Below are 16,392 nucleotides of genomic sequence, written 5' to 3' on the forward strand. Positions count from 1 at the left end.
ATCAGTACATTTATTAAGAAAACTGTAAAAAAAAAGAAAAAAAAGAAAAGAAAAAAGAAACATGATAAAAAATAAACGTAACGACTTTATTTTCCATGTGTTATCTGAGAGCTAAATATACAAAGTTTAACAGTTAAAAAATATTTCTTTACTCTGTAAACTACCATTTCATTCTGTCAAGCTATGTGTGTGCAACAACTGTATGCATATATATATATATATATATATATATATATATCGGATTGGAGGATTGGTGATGATCTGGGGGTGCTTCAGCAAGGCTGGAATTGGGCAGATTCGTCTTTGTGAAGGACGCATGAATCAAGCCACGTACAAGGTTATCCTGGAAGAAAACTTGTTTCCTTCTACTATGACAATGTTCCCCAACTCTGAGGATTGTTTTTTCCAGCAGGACAATGCACCATGCCACACAACCAGGTCAATCAATGTGTGGATGGAGGACCACCGGATCAAGACCCTGTCATGGCCAGCCCAATCTCCAGACCTGAACCCCATTGAAAACATCAGGAATGTGATCAAGAGGAAGATGGATGGCCACAAGCCATCAAACAAAGCTGAGCAGCTTTAATTTTTGCACCAGGAGTGGCATAAAGTCATCCAACAATAATAAGAAAAACTGGTAGAAAGCATGCCAAGACACATGAAAGCTGTGATTGAAAATCAGGGTTATTCCACCAAATATTGATTTATGTACTCTTAAACATTAGTATTGTGTTGTTTAAAAATGAATATGAACTTGTTTTCTTTGCATTATTCAAGGTCTGAAAACACAGCAGCTTTTTTGTTATTTTGATCAGTTGTCATTTTCTGCAAATAAATGCTCTAAATGACAATATTTTTATTTGTAATTTGGGAGAAATGTTGTCAGTAGTTTACAGAATAATAATAATTAAAAAAAAATCATTTTACTCAAACACATAACTATAAATAGTAAATCCAGAGAAACTGATAATTTTGCAGTGGTCTCAATTTTTTCTAGAGCTGTATACATATATATATATATATATATATATATATATATATATATGGATTGATTATGATCCATACAACTCCAGTGATTAAATCCATGTCTTCAGAAGTAATTTGATAAGTGTGGGTAAGAAAAAATCAATATTCAAGTCCTTTATGTACTAGAAAGCTCCACTTTCACTTTGTATTTCTTTTGTTTTTGGCAATTCACATTCTTTGTGCATATCGCCACCTACTGGACAGGAAGGATGAATTATAGTAAAAAGTACTTACCTTTTGATCTGTTTCTATACCCACACCAATTATATCATACATGGATTTAATCACTGGAGTTGTATGGATTACTTTTATGCTGCATTTATGTGCTTTTGGAGCTTCAAAGTTCTGGCCACCATTCATTTGCTTTGAATGAACCAACAGAGCTGAGATATTCTTCTACAAATCTTCATTTGTGTTCCGCAGAAGAAGGAAAGTCATACACATCTGGGATGGCACGAGAGTGAGTAAAAGAAGAGAGAATTTTCATTTTGGGGTGAACTATCCCTTTAGTTTAATTGGTGTCTGTCTAGGAGAAACAATTAAGATATTAGAGTGATCTCAATTGTGAATTTTATTTCAAAAGAGTTGATAAACATTTCAGTATGCTCAGTTTCTTGAGATTTGCTTGTAGTTTGCTTGTATATTGAAAATTAGGTCAAATGTATAGTTGATAGTTCATACAAAGATGATAACAAAACAAAAGAAATGAAGGAAACATACATGGTAGGTGCGTAGAGACTGTATTTGGCTCTGTGTTGAAGAGCAGCAAGTTTGGCAAACTGGTTGAACTGCTGTTCACTGATCTTTCCCTGTGGCACCAGATTCAACAGACCCGTCAAGAAGTCTGGTAGAACCTGTGAATCCACACATAAATATAAAGTAATTATAGATGAAGGTACATTTTAATTAGTGTGTTTTAATGTAATGTAATTGTTAAAATGTTCTATAATACTGTCACACACGTGCTTCATTAAAGCTGCAGTATGGAACTTTGTGCTCTCTAGCGACATCTGTGGTTGAAACATAAAATTGCAAGCAATTTGCAGAAGAACACTTTATGTGAGTTGTGTTTTGGCACTGCTATTTGAGCTTCCTTGGACATCGTGTGATCATGACTTGGAGATATTCAGAATCGGAAACATTTGTTCTATTTTCATGTTGATATTATGTTATTCTATTAAACATTTAAAACCAAAATATGACTTGCTTTGATAAAAATAAACAACACTTGTATTTACATATTTTTAATGAATGAATTTTACACTTATATGTATGTATGTATGTATGTATGTGTGTGTGTGTATATATATATATATATATATAGTCTATTGTGTATTCTATATACATGTATACTTTTTTCTTTTCAATATTTATCTATTTTTTATTAAATTTTAATTATTTTGTTTTGTTTCCCCTGTTTTTGTATTGTTGTGTACTGGAAGCTCTTGTCACCAAGACAAATTCCTTGTATGTGTAAGCATACTTGGCAATAAAGCTCATTCTGATTCTGATTCTGATACTGCTGGGGTAAACACTCCTGCCTCCGTACTGAAAGGTCTTTCTCAGGTTCTGCTCACAAGCTTTAGCAATTCCTAGAGATCACGCATTCAACAGTATTACACAATGCTTCATTAATAATGCTTCATAAAATGTATTTTAAGAATATTAAAAATATTTTAAGGCAGGCTATTTTTTAACCCTGGTGTAAATAAAGGTATCGGTAGATACTTCAGTGCAAATAGTGACAAATATTATTTTCACTCCAAACCAGTGCAAATAATGGTATGCTATTTTCACTACAATGCAAATAGTGGCAGATACTATTTGCACCCATATTTAAACACTAACATACAGTATAGGGAATCACTGATTGTGTTTATTGTGTTTATTTAGAGTCCCACAGACACCCTACACCAATCCCTACCCCTAAATCTAACCCTAACCTTACCTTACAAAAATCAACCATGGTTTTACTACAGTAACCATAGTATCACCATGGTATTTTGTAGTAAAATTATAGTAACCACAAAGTTAAACATGATTACTATACATTCCTGTAGTAACACCATGGTTAACTGCATTAAAACTATGGCTTCTGCCAAAAAACCTGGTTACTACAATATTACTATAGTAAACCATGATTAACTGCATCAGAACTATGGTATATTTATTATTATAAGTAGTATTAAAGGAAATATTAAGAGTGGAAACAGGAAACAGAATGGGGAAAAGAGTGGTGCAAAATTCAGATCTGAACCCAGGTCGATCGCACGACAAAGCACATTTGCACCGGCATTATGCCCTATGTCACTACAGTGACACTTATTGTGCGGGTTGTTCTAAATTTCTGTGTTTCCACCAGACTACTGGGGTGCAAATAGCCGAGCTGTGTGGCAGGTGCTATTTACACCTGGGTGCAAATAGTCACTCCGTTATTTTAAAGGGGTCATAACATGTATTTTTATTCATACAATTGGCAATTTTTTCTATCTTGCAATTATTTGCAATTACAGTCTTGCAATTTTACACCCAATCATTGACCCTCAAAATTGCTGAGCATCAAATAGGCATTGTTAAAGTAAATTTGAGTGGTCATGTGTTAAAGTATTTGGATTTTTGATGTCAGAAAGTTGTGGACGTTCAAAAAGGGTCATTTGGCAGCTTAGATTCAATAAATTCTCTTTTTGGAATGGGGAGGGAGTTTTGAGTACTGAAAGTTACAGTATGTTTTTTATATACTTCACAGAATTTTTATTACAAAAGGAAAATTTGATTTCTCACAACATGCATGCTTTAACATATGTTAAAATTGTACGTGTATATGTATACTGTATTTACCATGAAAAAACACTTCTGGACTTCTACAGACATCTCGTAGGAATTTGAGCAAGAATGGTTTCAGCACTTCAAAGCAGTGGTAAAACGCTGTCAGAATGTAGAGCAAACACCAGCCCTTCTGACAGCTGTCATTGTTACACACATGTACACCAGCAAAACCCTCTGTCAGCTTAAAATACAGACACATACCAAACAAACACAAAAAGGTGAAGTGTATATCACGGTTTAGAGCTGGTATTGGCTGTGATCTGTTTGAGGATTTGACAGTATGCCTTATCCTTCATCAGTCCATATTCCCCAGTTAACTATAAGAACAATGATGTATTTTAGTCCTAAGAACAACTTCATACAGTTGTGCTCAAAAGTTTGCATACCCTGGCAGAAATTGCAACATTTTGGCATTGATTTTGAAAATATGACTGATCATGCAAAAAAAAACAAAAACTGTCTTTTATTTAAGGATAGTGATCATATGAAGCCATTTATTATCACATAGTTGTTTGGCTCCTTTTTAAATCATAATGATAACAGAAATCACCCAAATGGCCCTGATCAAAAGTTTACACACCCTTGAATGTTTGGCCTTGTTATAGACACACAAGGTGACACACACAGGTTTAAATGGCAATTAAAGGTTAATTTCCACACATGTGGCTTTTTAAATTGCAATTGGTGTCTGTGTATAAATAGTCAATGAGTTTGTTAGCTCTCACGTGGATGCACTGAGCAGGCTAGATACTGAGCCATAGGGAGCAGAAAAGAACTGTCAAAAGACCTGTGTAACAAGGCAATGGAAATTTATAAAGATGGAAAAGGATATAAAAAGATATCCAAAGCCTTGAAAATGCCAGTCAGTACTGTTCAATCACTTATTAAGAAGTGGAAAATTCGGGGATCTCTTGATACCAAACCAAGGTCAGGTAGACCAAGAAAGATTTCAGCCACAACTGCCAGAAGAATTGTTCGGGATACAAAGAAAAACCCACAGGTAACCTCAGGAGAAATACAGGCTGCTCTGGAAAAGACGCTGTGGTTGTTTCAAGGAGCACAATATGACGATACTTGAACAAAAAGGTGCTGCATGGTCGAGTTGCCAGAAAGAAGCCTTTACTGCGTCAATGCCCCAAAAAACACCTTGACATGCCTCACAGCTTCTGGCACACTGTAATTTGGAGTGACGAGACCAAAATAGAGCTTTATGGTCACAACCATAAGCGCTATGTTTGGAGAGGGGTCAACAAGGCCTATAGTGAAAAGAATACCATCCCCACTGTGAAGCATGGTGGTGGCTCACTGATGTTTTGGGGGTGTGTGAGCTGTAAAGGTACGGGGAATCTTGTGAAAATTGATGGCAAGATGAATGCAGCATGTTATCAGAAAATACTGGCAGACAATTTGCATTCTTCTGCACGAAAGCTGCGCATGGGAAACTCTTGGACTTTCCAGCACGACAATGACTCTAAGCACAAGGCCAAGTTGACCCTCCAGTGGTTACAGCAGAAAAAGGTGAAGGTTCTGGAGTGGCCATCACAGTCTCCTGACCTTAATATCATCGAGCCACACTGGGGAGATCGCAAACGTGCGATTCATGCAAGACGACCAAAGACTTTGCATGACCTGGAGGCATTTTGCCAAGACAAATGGGCAGCTATACCACCTGCAAGAATTTGGGGCTTCATAGACAACTATTACAAAAGACTGCACGCTGTCATTGATGCTAAAGGGGGCAATACGCTGTATTAAGAACTAAGGGTATGCAGACTTTTGAACAGGGGTCATTTAATTTTTTTCTTTGTTGCTATGTTTTGTTTTATGATTGTGCCATTCTGTTATAACCTACAGTTGAATATAAATCCCATAAGAAATAAAAGAAATGTGTTTTGCCTGCTCACTCATGTTTTCTTTAAAAATGGTACATATATTACCAATTCTCCAAGGGTATGCAAACGTTTGAGCACAACTGTATATAAACCAAACCATTTGGAAATAGTCCACAATAAAAAAACTAAAACAAAAGCTAAAATTAAAACTAAACCAAATACTAAAAATAAAAGTAAAACTATACTTTTAAATTGATCCAGTTCATTAAGTAAATATAAAATTGTCCACACACAAGTGGGTCTGGGTTCTTGGTGGGTATTGGTACAGATGGTCATATGCATTACCTTCTCTGATTGGCCTCTGAGAGGATGATCTCCCATGAACTTCATTATGGGTACAACCAAACAGAAATACATCCACATTAACTTAAATTAACTTTGACAACTGCATTACAAACCACACACACACACACACACACACGCACACACACACACACACACACGTTGGTGCAGCTATCATTATGAGGACTCTCCACAGACATAATGATTTTTATACTGTACAAACTATAGATTCTATCCCCTAACCCTACCCCTAAACCTAACCCTCTCAAAAAACTTTCTGCATTTTTACATTTTCAATAATACATCATTTAGTATGTTTTTCTTTAAGAGATTTTAATTATGGGGACACTAGAAATGTCCTCATAAACCACATTTATAACATAATACTCTTGTAATTACCAGTTTGTAACCTAAAGAAAAATCCTCGTAAACCACTTAAACCTGCCCACACACACACACACACACACACACATACACACGTTGGTGCAGCTATCATTATGAGGACTCTCCATAGACATAATGATTTTTATACTGTACGAACTATAGATTCTATCCCCTTACCCTACCCCTAAACCTAACCCTCTCAGAAAACGTTCTGCATTTTTACATTTTCAATTAAACATCTTTTAAGCGATTTAAATTATGGGTACACTAGAAATGTCCTCATAATCCACATTTATAGCATAATACCCTTGTAATTACCAGTTTGTAACCCCCCAAAAAAGTCCTCGTAAACCACTTAAACCTGACCACACACACACACACACACACACACACACACACACTCACACACACACACAGACACACACATATATATATATATATATATATATATATATATATGTACTGTATATAATGTATGTGTATAAAATCTAATTACATGATATGATGATTAATTAAACGAATGAATCGCATTATAAAATATTTGCCGAGAAAGGTTCCCAAATAATAATAACTCAATATATAATGATTAAATAATTATAAATTATTGTATTTAAATAATAATATATAATGTATATTACAATTAAAATAATTCAGATAATTAAAATGCATTACATCATTGTGGCAGATGAGTAAGGCATTGATAAGACAATAAGTGGCTTTAGAATGCAATAAATAAATGTTTATTTTCATATTATTGAACTTAAGCCTATCAATGGCCTTCAGTCCACAGCAATCCATTGCAATTGAATTCGTCAATCTGTCTGAGATCGATTTATTATAATGACTTTTCTAAGGACGCTTCAGTGTACACCTGTGTCAGTGTGTGCGCTTGCCATTATATTATTGAAACTTGATTTGATGAATATATTCTTAATAAATCCAAATAGTTGAAGTATGTGACCATTATTGTTTATTTAAACTGTAAAGGTGAAACTTGAATTAAAACTATTGTACCAGATGTACAGTAAAAGCGTCCTTAATGATGGCGGACTTTGATAGGTTTCTGGATCACAGGCTCGAAGATGGAGGAGCGAGGAAACGAGGATGCACAATTTAGGAAATGAGAAGCACCCCTGGATTTTTGCTTACTGCCCCCTGCTGAAAACAGGTGGTCCTTCAAGCTTGAATTTCTCTAATGGTTGGAATATTCCTCATTACTGTCCGAGGACATGATTAATTGTATAATTTTTTAACACATTCTTTTTTAAAATAATTTATTACACTGAATTAACGCATACATTTGACAGCTCTAAAAATAGCATAAACATTATTTTTCACATATCATTGCATATCTCACCAAGAAACATTTAAGAAGTGACCCGCTTCATGTTGGGATCCGTGAAGTCTATGAGGGACTCTTGGATAAGGTTCTGGAGTCAGGGAGAGATCACCAGTTTTATAAGGACATTATTTTATTTGTATTATGTGTGTGTGTGTGTGTTAGGAGTATGTAAGTATACACATACCTTACTAAATTTCACCATCTATGCAGGGTCTTTGGTTCCTTTCCCTTTTTTGGACTTCTCTGAAGGAGTCATTGATCACAGAAAATGTACACTCATTCCTGCACTAATCTGATTCATGACTAAATAGCATGACTTTTTGTATTATTATAACAATTATATCCCTTTTACCTCTTGCTTCCATTTGATGTTCTGAAATATTTCTTGGCAAACCATGTTGTACTGGCTGTCCAAAAGAATGTTACCTTCAACTTCAGAGTTACCAAAATTGCCAAATCATTCAGACTCCAACTATCATCACAAAACAGACAGAGAAATTACACAATATCTCACAGAATGCTGTGCATGCTCATTGTAAATCAAGATCTAAGAAACAAAGTACACACCATAGGAACATAAATACACAAGTTTAATAACACAAAGATCTACAATGAGAAGCTACTAGGGAGCAAAGGTATAGAGATATATAGGTGACCATATTTGTAATCGGCAACATTCCATAAATTAATAAGTTGTCATAAAATTGCATATATAATAATGACATGAGCTGTCAATGTTTGAAATAATTTGTACAATTTACCAGTACTATATATATTTTTTTACTAATTTGCATTTACATTTATCTATCTAAATGGCACTAAAACTATACTGTCTCTTTAAGGAAACCAGCAGTTCAGAGAGCGTCTGATGTATTTTTGTTGAGCGGACATTAACGAGAGAGGAGTGGAATGGTTTCTTTACAACATCTGTGCTACATGTGATTAAAATTCTTCTTCTTTTTTTATTTTATATTATCAGCTGTGGAATCAGCCGCATATCGGAAGCAGATGACATTAGGTCTTATTGTGAACTGTATACTCTTTTTCTACAGGTTACCAAATACACTATATGGCCAAAAGTTTATGGACACCATATGTGCTTGATGAACATTTGATTTCAAAACCTTAGGCATCAATTTCCCCCTTTGCTGTAATAACAACATCCACTCTTTTGGGAAGGCTTTCCACTATACTGTATGTAGTAACATTGCTGCAGGGATTTGCTCTTATTCAGACACAAGGCTATCAGTGAGGTCAGGAACTGATGTTGGTCGATGGGGCCTGACTTACAGTTGCTGTTCCAGTTCACCCCAAAAGTGATCAGTGGGGTTCAGGTCTGGGCTTTGTGCAGGCCAGTCAATTTCTTCCACGCCAGACACAGTAAACCATTTCTTTATGGACCTCACTTTGTTCACAAGGGAATTGTCATGCTGGAACAGAAAAGGGCTATCCCCAAACAGTTGCCACAAATTTGGAAGCACACAAAGCCATTACATAAAGAAACATTAAGATTTTTCTTTACTGGATTTAATGGAGTAACCACATTCGTTAATTAGAAGGAGGTGTCCACAAACTTTTGGCCATATAGTGTATGTATTTATACATTTATATACTGTATATATAAAACAGACAAAGCAGTACATATTCATAATATCAGCCATAATTTTGGTTATTGGCCAACAGCATCAGCCAGATTCTATTAGTGGATCACTAGTTGCAATATAGTAATAAATGCTCATCTGTGATTATATCGTGTTACAGACAACATGGTTCATACAGGCATCACTAAATGAAAATCCAGGACTTTCAAGTACTTTGTCCAGCACCAACTTTTAATTTTCAAGGACTTTATACAAGTTAGAAATCATAGCTTTTCTATAATTCTGTGTGTTCAACTTGTATTACGAGTGGCATAAATGGTATTTACTAATCATAAGCTAATAATTACAGTAATTCCAAAATTGCATGAACAGACCGTTAACAAATGTATAAAAGATGTAACCAGCCAAGAAAAGTTACACATTATGTGAAAATGTATGTTTTATTTTTAATTTGTTTATAATTATTATAATAACATTTTATCTTTTTTAAAATATATAAATTCCACATTCTATCCATTAATTTGATGTCATGAAATTGCATACATAACAATGATATGAGCTGTCACTGTTTGAAATAATTTGTACAATTTACCAGTATTTATTAACCAATTTGCATTTCCATTTATCTGTATAAAAGGCACTAAAATGGTACTGTCTCTTTAAGAAAACCGGCAGTTCAACAAGCATCTGATGTGTTTCGGTTAAGCACCATAAATCACTCCTTTATGTGTGATTAGAAATAATGTTTTTTTTTATCAGCAACTGACCGTAAAGAATAGAAAGGATATTAAAACAGACATTGTTCAATAAAAATCGAGTGCGTGGATCTCATCTTTGATGGAAACACATTACAGCAGTAGTGATTTATCAGAGTAATGTCTCCTCAAAAATTTGGGTGAGAAAAATAAACGACTGAAGATAAATAAAACTAATAAAATATTATGAAATGTGAGCTCAAATAAGGTGTATAACAGTCATATTTCTAAAGTCACTCTGTCAAACAGTGACAACCCATGGATAAAGTTTCAGAGGGAGGCAGCATCTCTCATGCCTCCTTTAAAGGGATAGTTCACCCAAAAATGACAATTTACTAACCCTACTGGCATCCCGGATGTGTATGACTTTCTTTCTTCTGCACAACATAAATGAAGATTTTTAGGCTCTGTTGGTCCATACAATGCAAGTGAATGAGTGCCAACATTTTTAAGCTCCAAAATCCACATTTAACAACAACAAGATAACAGTGGCATTTGTGGTACAATGTTAAATACCATTCAAAATAATTTTGACTTGTCCCTCTTTTATTTACACACTGTTTCAAAAGTATAACCACAAGATGTAAACATGATTTTTAGAGTGATAAAATCGCTTACTCACCTTATTTATGTGAAGTTATATGCAAAATTACAACTTTGTTTCCATGAAGACATAATGCCAGTAAATCCCATAAGGGATTTTATTACTCTAAAATTATGTTAGCATGTAAATGGTTTATATCTTGTGGCTATACCTTTGAAACAGTGTGTATTTGAGTGTTTATGGACTGGCCCCAATCACTTCCATTGTAGGTGCCGAATGTTCCGGGATCAATAAGTTAAGATCAATCGACAGCATTTGTGGCATAATGTTGATTACCACAAAAATTAATTTCGACTCGTTCCTCCTTTTCTTAATAAAAAGAAGAAGAGAAGCAAAAATCAAGGTTACAGTGAGGCACTTACAATGGAAGTGAATGGGGGCCATTTTTTGAACGTTAAAATACTCTTTCAAAAGACATAAACAATATGTGTGTAAACATGATTTTAGTGTGATAAAATCACTTACAAACATTTTCTATGTAAAGTTATAGCCAATTTTACAACTTGGTTACCATGACGATGCAATGTCAACAAACCCTAAACAACTATAAAATGACAATATAAACAACTTTACAGCTCAAATAATGCATGAGATTTAACAGAAGAATTCATGTAAGTGCTTTTATAAAATTATAAGCTTCACATTTCTGTGTTTAAACTCTCCAAAAATTGGCCACATTCACTTCATTCTCCCCATTCACTTCCATTGCAAGTGCCACACTTTCTATTTTTTTAAAGAAAAAGATTAATGAGTCAAAATGAATTTTTGTAGTAATCAACATTATGCCATTGCCACAAATTCTATCGATTGAGCTTAACTTGTATTGAACCCGGAACATTCCTTTAATGTAACAGCAATTTTTAAATAAACGAGGGACAGGTTGTAAATATTTTTTGTGGTAATCAACATTATGCTCTAAATGCTGTCGATTGACCTTAAATTGTACTGAGCCCAGAACATTATTTTAAGGTCTATCACAAACAGTACATAAAGCACTGCTGTCTGTCATTTGTTAAGTACCATGATTAAATATCATTCTCCATAAGTGTTATACAAACTGATAGCACACTTTTGTGCAGGATTATATCAACACTCGGCACCTGTGTAGTCATGGTGTTTCATGTTTGGGGCGTTTGGGGGCTGATCTTCCTTAGGGGCTCACGCTGGCCCTCTATGCTACTAGGTGGGGTGTAAATCGAGGTTGCGGCAACAGTCGGGGGGGGGGGGGGGTCACCGGGGGGCTCGTGTATGTGGACATGGGAAGAGGAGCATAAGGACTTGGGAGATGTATGCATAAGGGCTAGGAGGAATGGCGGGGTAGGGGCTGGGCGGCAGTGTGTTGTAGTAGGGAGTGGGTGGAGGGCTGGTAGGGGGGCTGGTGAGAGGAGAGAAAGGTGGGCTGGACACTGGACTGGTCACCATAACCATTGCCTGCATGGTCATCTGCTGAGCCTGATGATGGAGAGAGAGTTAAGAAACATAAGATGATGCTTTTTTTTTAAACAGTTTTTTCATATATTTTGTCTTTTGACATAAATGTCCTTTTAATTTAGGCAATGTCATACTCATTAATTTTAGTAAATTTTACTATGACTAAAAAGATATTTATACAATTTTAGTCAACGATAATGTGCAAAATGACAAAAACATTTCAAAATGTAACAGTCCAAATTGTAACCAAATATTCTATTTAAAAAAAAATATATTTATAAACAGTTATTAAATTAAGTAACAGATTAAGCAAATCTCCAACATACGATTGGATTAAGTAAAACACACACACACACACACACACACAGAAAACAAAACACAAAAAAACACAAAAACCCCCAGAAAAACTACTGTAGGTGTGTTGTAAATGTGTCAAAAACATATAGCCAAGGTCAAGGTCAAAGATATCTTTATTCTCCCTGAGGGGCATTTTGTTGTACATTCAGCAGTAAACACACAACCATCAGACAACATTAATAAATGGACAATAAATACAACATAAACAAAAAATTACATTGAATTATTTAAAAAGCCAATGGCAGATGGAACAAATGAGTTCTTAAGCCTATTTGTCCTACATGTCCTACACTGGTGCTCACTGGAAAAAGGGGTAATACAGTTCTTTAAAAAAGAGAAAAATCCAAGACACCCACATGGTATGGATAAAAAAAAAAAGCCATTATTCAACTGGGCTAGGACATCTTAAAAACATATTTTTGGCCAATGTGTTTCAGCTAAATTGGAATAGGATTGAATCAACCATGTTGTTTAGATTGTTGTTCTTAAAAACATTTTTAATATCATAGTGTTGTTATTTTTTTTCTTGTCATATTTCTGTCAACAGTATGTTTATGTTAAATATAACAGTATCTTATATTTAATTTGTGTCTCTATCATCATGAAGTACATTTTTTTTCGCTAAACTCAGAAAAACAATGGTGTCTTTTATCATATTGTTCGTCATTTTATAAAAGCAATAAACCTATTGCTTATGTGCGTTACAGTGATTTTACTCCCAATCCACCCTCTTTTTGGTGTAAATAACAGATAGGTCAGACTCCTAATCCTAAGGGATGAGGCACATTCAAAGTAATTTTAAAATAGCTAATATCCGCACTCCTGTAACCACACATCATTTAAATTTCTATGTAAATAAATCAAGCTATTTGGCAACCATAACAGCCTATATTTACGCTAATGAACTATATCACTTTGCAGAATAATTGTTTATTGTGATTATTAAAAATAAATTAAATTATTTATTGAGGATTGGTGTATTTTCTAATATTGTTTTAAGACTGTGCATTATAGTGATTTTACAGAAACCACTTATGGCTAACTGGTTTAATAAACAATGCATCACTCGTATACCATAATGACAGCTTGCTGGTTGATGATGGTCTGTTGCCAGTACAGTCTGCGGGTCTGAAGAACAGAAATACAAAACATAATACTGAATGCTGGTCCATAATTTATTTTTGGAGCTCTATAAAGATGAAGGCATAGTGTATTTTGATTAGAATACCTGGCACAGGGGGCACAGTTGACATATTGGGCATGAGTGGAGTCCCTGGTATAGGTGGGAGAACTCTCACTGCTACAGATGACCCATAAAAAAAACCAACTAAAAAACACATACATGCACACTCACAGACATATTCTAATGAGATTATTTCAAAATTCAATGGTGTGTATGTGAGTCTTGATCAAAAGATCAACATAGCTGGTCACCAGGATGGGATGCTGGTGTGCTGGTGACCCCACCAGGTTTCTTGCAAAACCAGCAAGATTTTTCTGGTCAAACAGCAACCTCAGAAAGACCGTACTGGTTAAGCAGCTTCATCAGCTACTTCAAGTTTTGTTGGATGTTCTCCAGCTAGACCAGCCTCAAAACCAGCCTGGACCAGCATGGAAATTCATGTGAGTGTTAAATGTGTGTGTATGTACCTCCAGGCTGAAGAGCAGCAGAGTAAGGGACCCTAGAGGTGGATTGAGCTCCATCACCACCTACACCTCCTCCACCCTTCATCCTGCCAGACAAAACTAGTGCATCTAGATCCTACAAATTTAGAGAGGAGCAGTGTTTGTTTAGTAAGCTGTGCCCTAACAATCTCCTCCTGGACGACGGTCATGACATCTGCCCGTCGTGTTTGGGTGTTCAACATCTGAGAGAGGCTCTCACGGACCCATGTCTGCACTGCAGTCTTTTACCTATGTCGGAACGACGGCTCCGTCTTGCTGAAACTCAGGCAGCTGGATGTAGTCCCTTTGCGCACTCAGAAGCGCAGAGCGTCTGTGGCAGCCGGCGCTCCCCTCCCATTTAAGAAGAGGGCCACATCGCGAAGTGATGTACATTCACGTGTCAAGGAAAATTAACTTTCTAAGATGGTTTCTGTGCTTTCTTCAGAGATGGCGGAGCTGAAACGCCTGCTTCACTGCTGTCACATCTGCTACACTTGTGAAGACAACACAGTAGGATGAGAATGTTCAGAATCAGGGAGATGGGGGAGAGTTTCTTGATTCCCCTTGTTTTTCCACATCATTCTGACTTGGATGTGCTTTCTACGAGTGCTTCGGATTCTTTTTTTCGTGATCATGGGGATTCTGTGGATGTTGCTGCACAACCATCACCTCAGGATATTTTCAGAAGAGGGGTCTAGTGGGGGGTCTGTTCGGTCATCTGGACAGGCCCAGTCCTCTTCTAATGATACTTTGGCCGTGCTTTGAATGGCAATTGCTCGTTTAGGACTTGATGAGTCACCTGTCCAATCTGCCCAAACCAACAAACGCCACAGCTGTGACTTCTTTTACCATGTCACCATGTAAAGATTTTGTGGCTGAATTTTCAAATACCCTCACAAGTTCTGGTCCGCCTAAGTGGCACTCAAAGATTGCTCGGACGCTAGCATCTATGGCTGAAGCAGATTCCATCGGGGTGAGCCGTGCTCCGGAAATAGAGCAGCCCGTTGCAGCTTTGGTTGTGTCTCCTGACGAGGCTCTACGAGGGAATGTGCAATGTCCCAGTGCGCAATGTGGTCGCACAGATTCATTGCTAAAAAAGTCATACGAGTCTGCAGGGCTTTACTGGTTGTTTAGATCAGTGTTACTATCAGAAATAATTGATAATTATTTCTTTAGTTATTAATTAATATTTAAATTAATTAATTGAATCTAACTCATTAAAACCTCATATGTGGCTCCAGTAAATGTAGTGCACTATGTTTAGGAGCGGGTTTGGTTATTAGCAATAATTAATAATTATCAAAGATAATTATTAATTATTAAAATCAATAGAACATTGATGAGAATCAATGTTAGTTTTTTTAATCTTTAAATCAACATTTATCAAAGATAATCATTAATTGTTAACATCGATGAAACATTAATTAAAATTAACACTAGTTTATTGATCATTCAAATTCAACAATCATCAAAGATAATTATCAATTATCAAAACTCAATAGAATATTAATAAGGATTAATATTGATGGGGCACCACCCTGGAATCAGGGACTAATAACCAGATAGTATAACAGTCTCAATATTAGATTGTTTTCTTAGGAAAATTGACATCCAAAGAATATCGATTTTCGGGAAAAAAAACAATGAATGAAGGCTTGAATCTGAGCACTGACATCCCGTCAGCATGACACAGGTGTATGCAAAACAAACCAAAACACTTCTCTTTGTAATATAACAAAGAGAAAGTTTATTTATGCAGTAATATCAATTAATAATTAATACAATAAACTTCCGACTTACAACTACAAACTAAACAGTGATATGATTAGATATGAAAACCAAAATAATCCTATAACACATAAGGTGTGTGTGTGTGTGTGTATGTGTGTGTGTGTGTGTGTGTGTGTAAGGAGGGACGCGCACAAAATGGCAGACGTGACTCTTGTGGAGAGTATGTCACGCGAGACTTCCGACCAGAGAATATGGCCGCGAATGTGGGTGGAGAGAAATCAGTCAATGGTGTCTACCAGTTTACCACGTGTATCTGCTTGTACGATAGCTTAGTGATGACTAGCCAAAAATGTGTGCGAGAATGTTTTTGAGGGGTCGTGTGTGTGGTTAGTACGAGAGAGAGAGAATTAAGTGACGGCCCCAAAGCCGGTTTCATGATCGTGGGAGAGAAAGCAGCTGTTTATCACTCAGAGACGTGGTGGACGGCTCGTAA

At 35.9% G+C, this 16,392-nt stretch overlaps 1 pseudogene; it reads right to left on the reverse strand.

The window, feature by feature from the left end:
- The window catches only part of LOC127445569 (unconventional myosin-XV-like), a 46,004-nt pseudogene that overhangs the window by 5,355 nt on the left and 24,257 nt on the right, over window positions 1-16,392 (reverse strand).

The sequence above is a fragment of the Myxocyprinus asiaticus genome, chromosome 8 (assembly GCF_019703515.2).
Source record: "Myxocyprinus asiaticus isolate MX2 ecotype Aquarium Trade chromosome 8, UBuf_Myxa_2, whole genome shotgun sequence".
Taxonomy (NCBI): Eukaryota; Metazoa; Chordata; class Actinopteri; order Cypriniformes; family Catostomidae; genus Myxocyprinus; species Myxocyprinus asiaticus.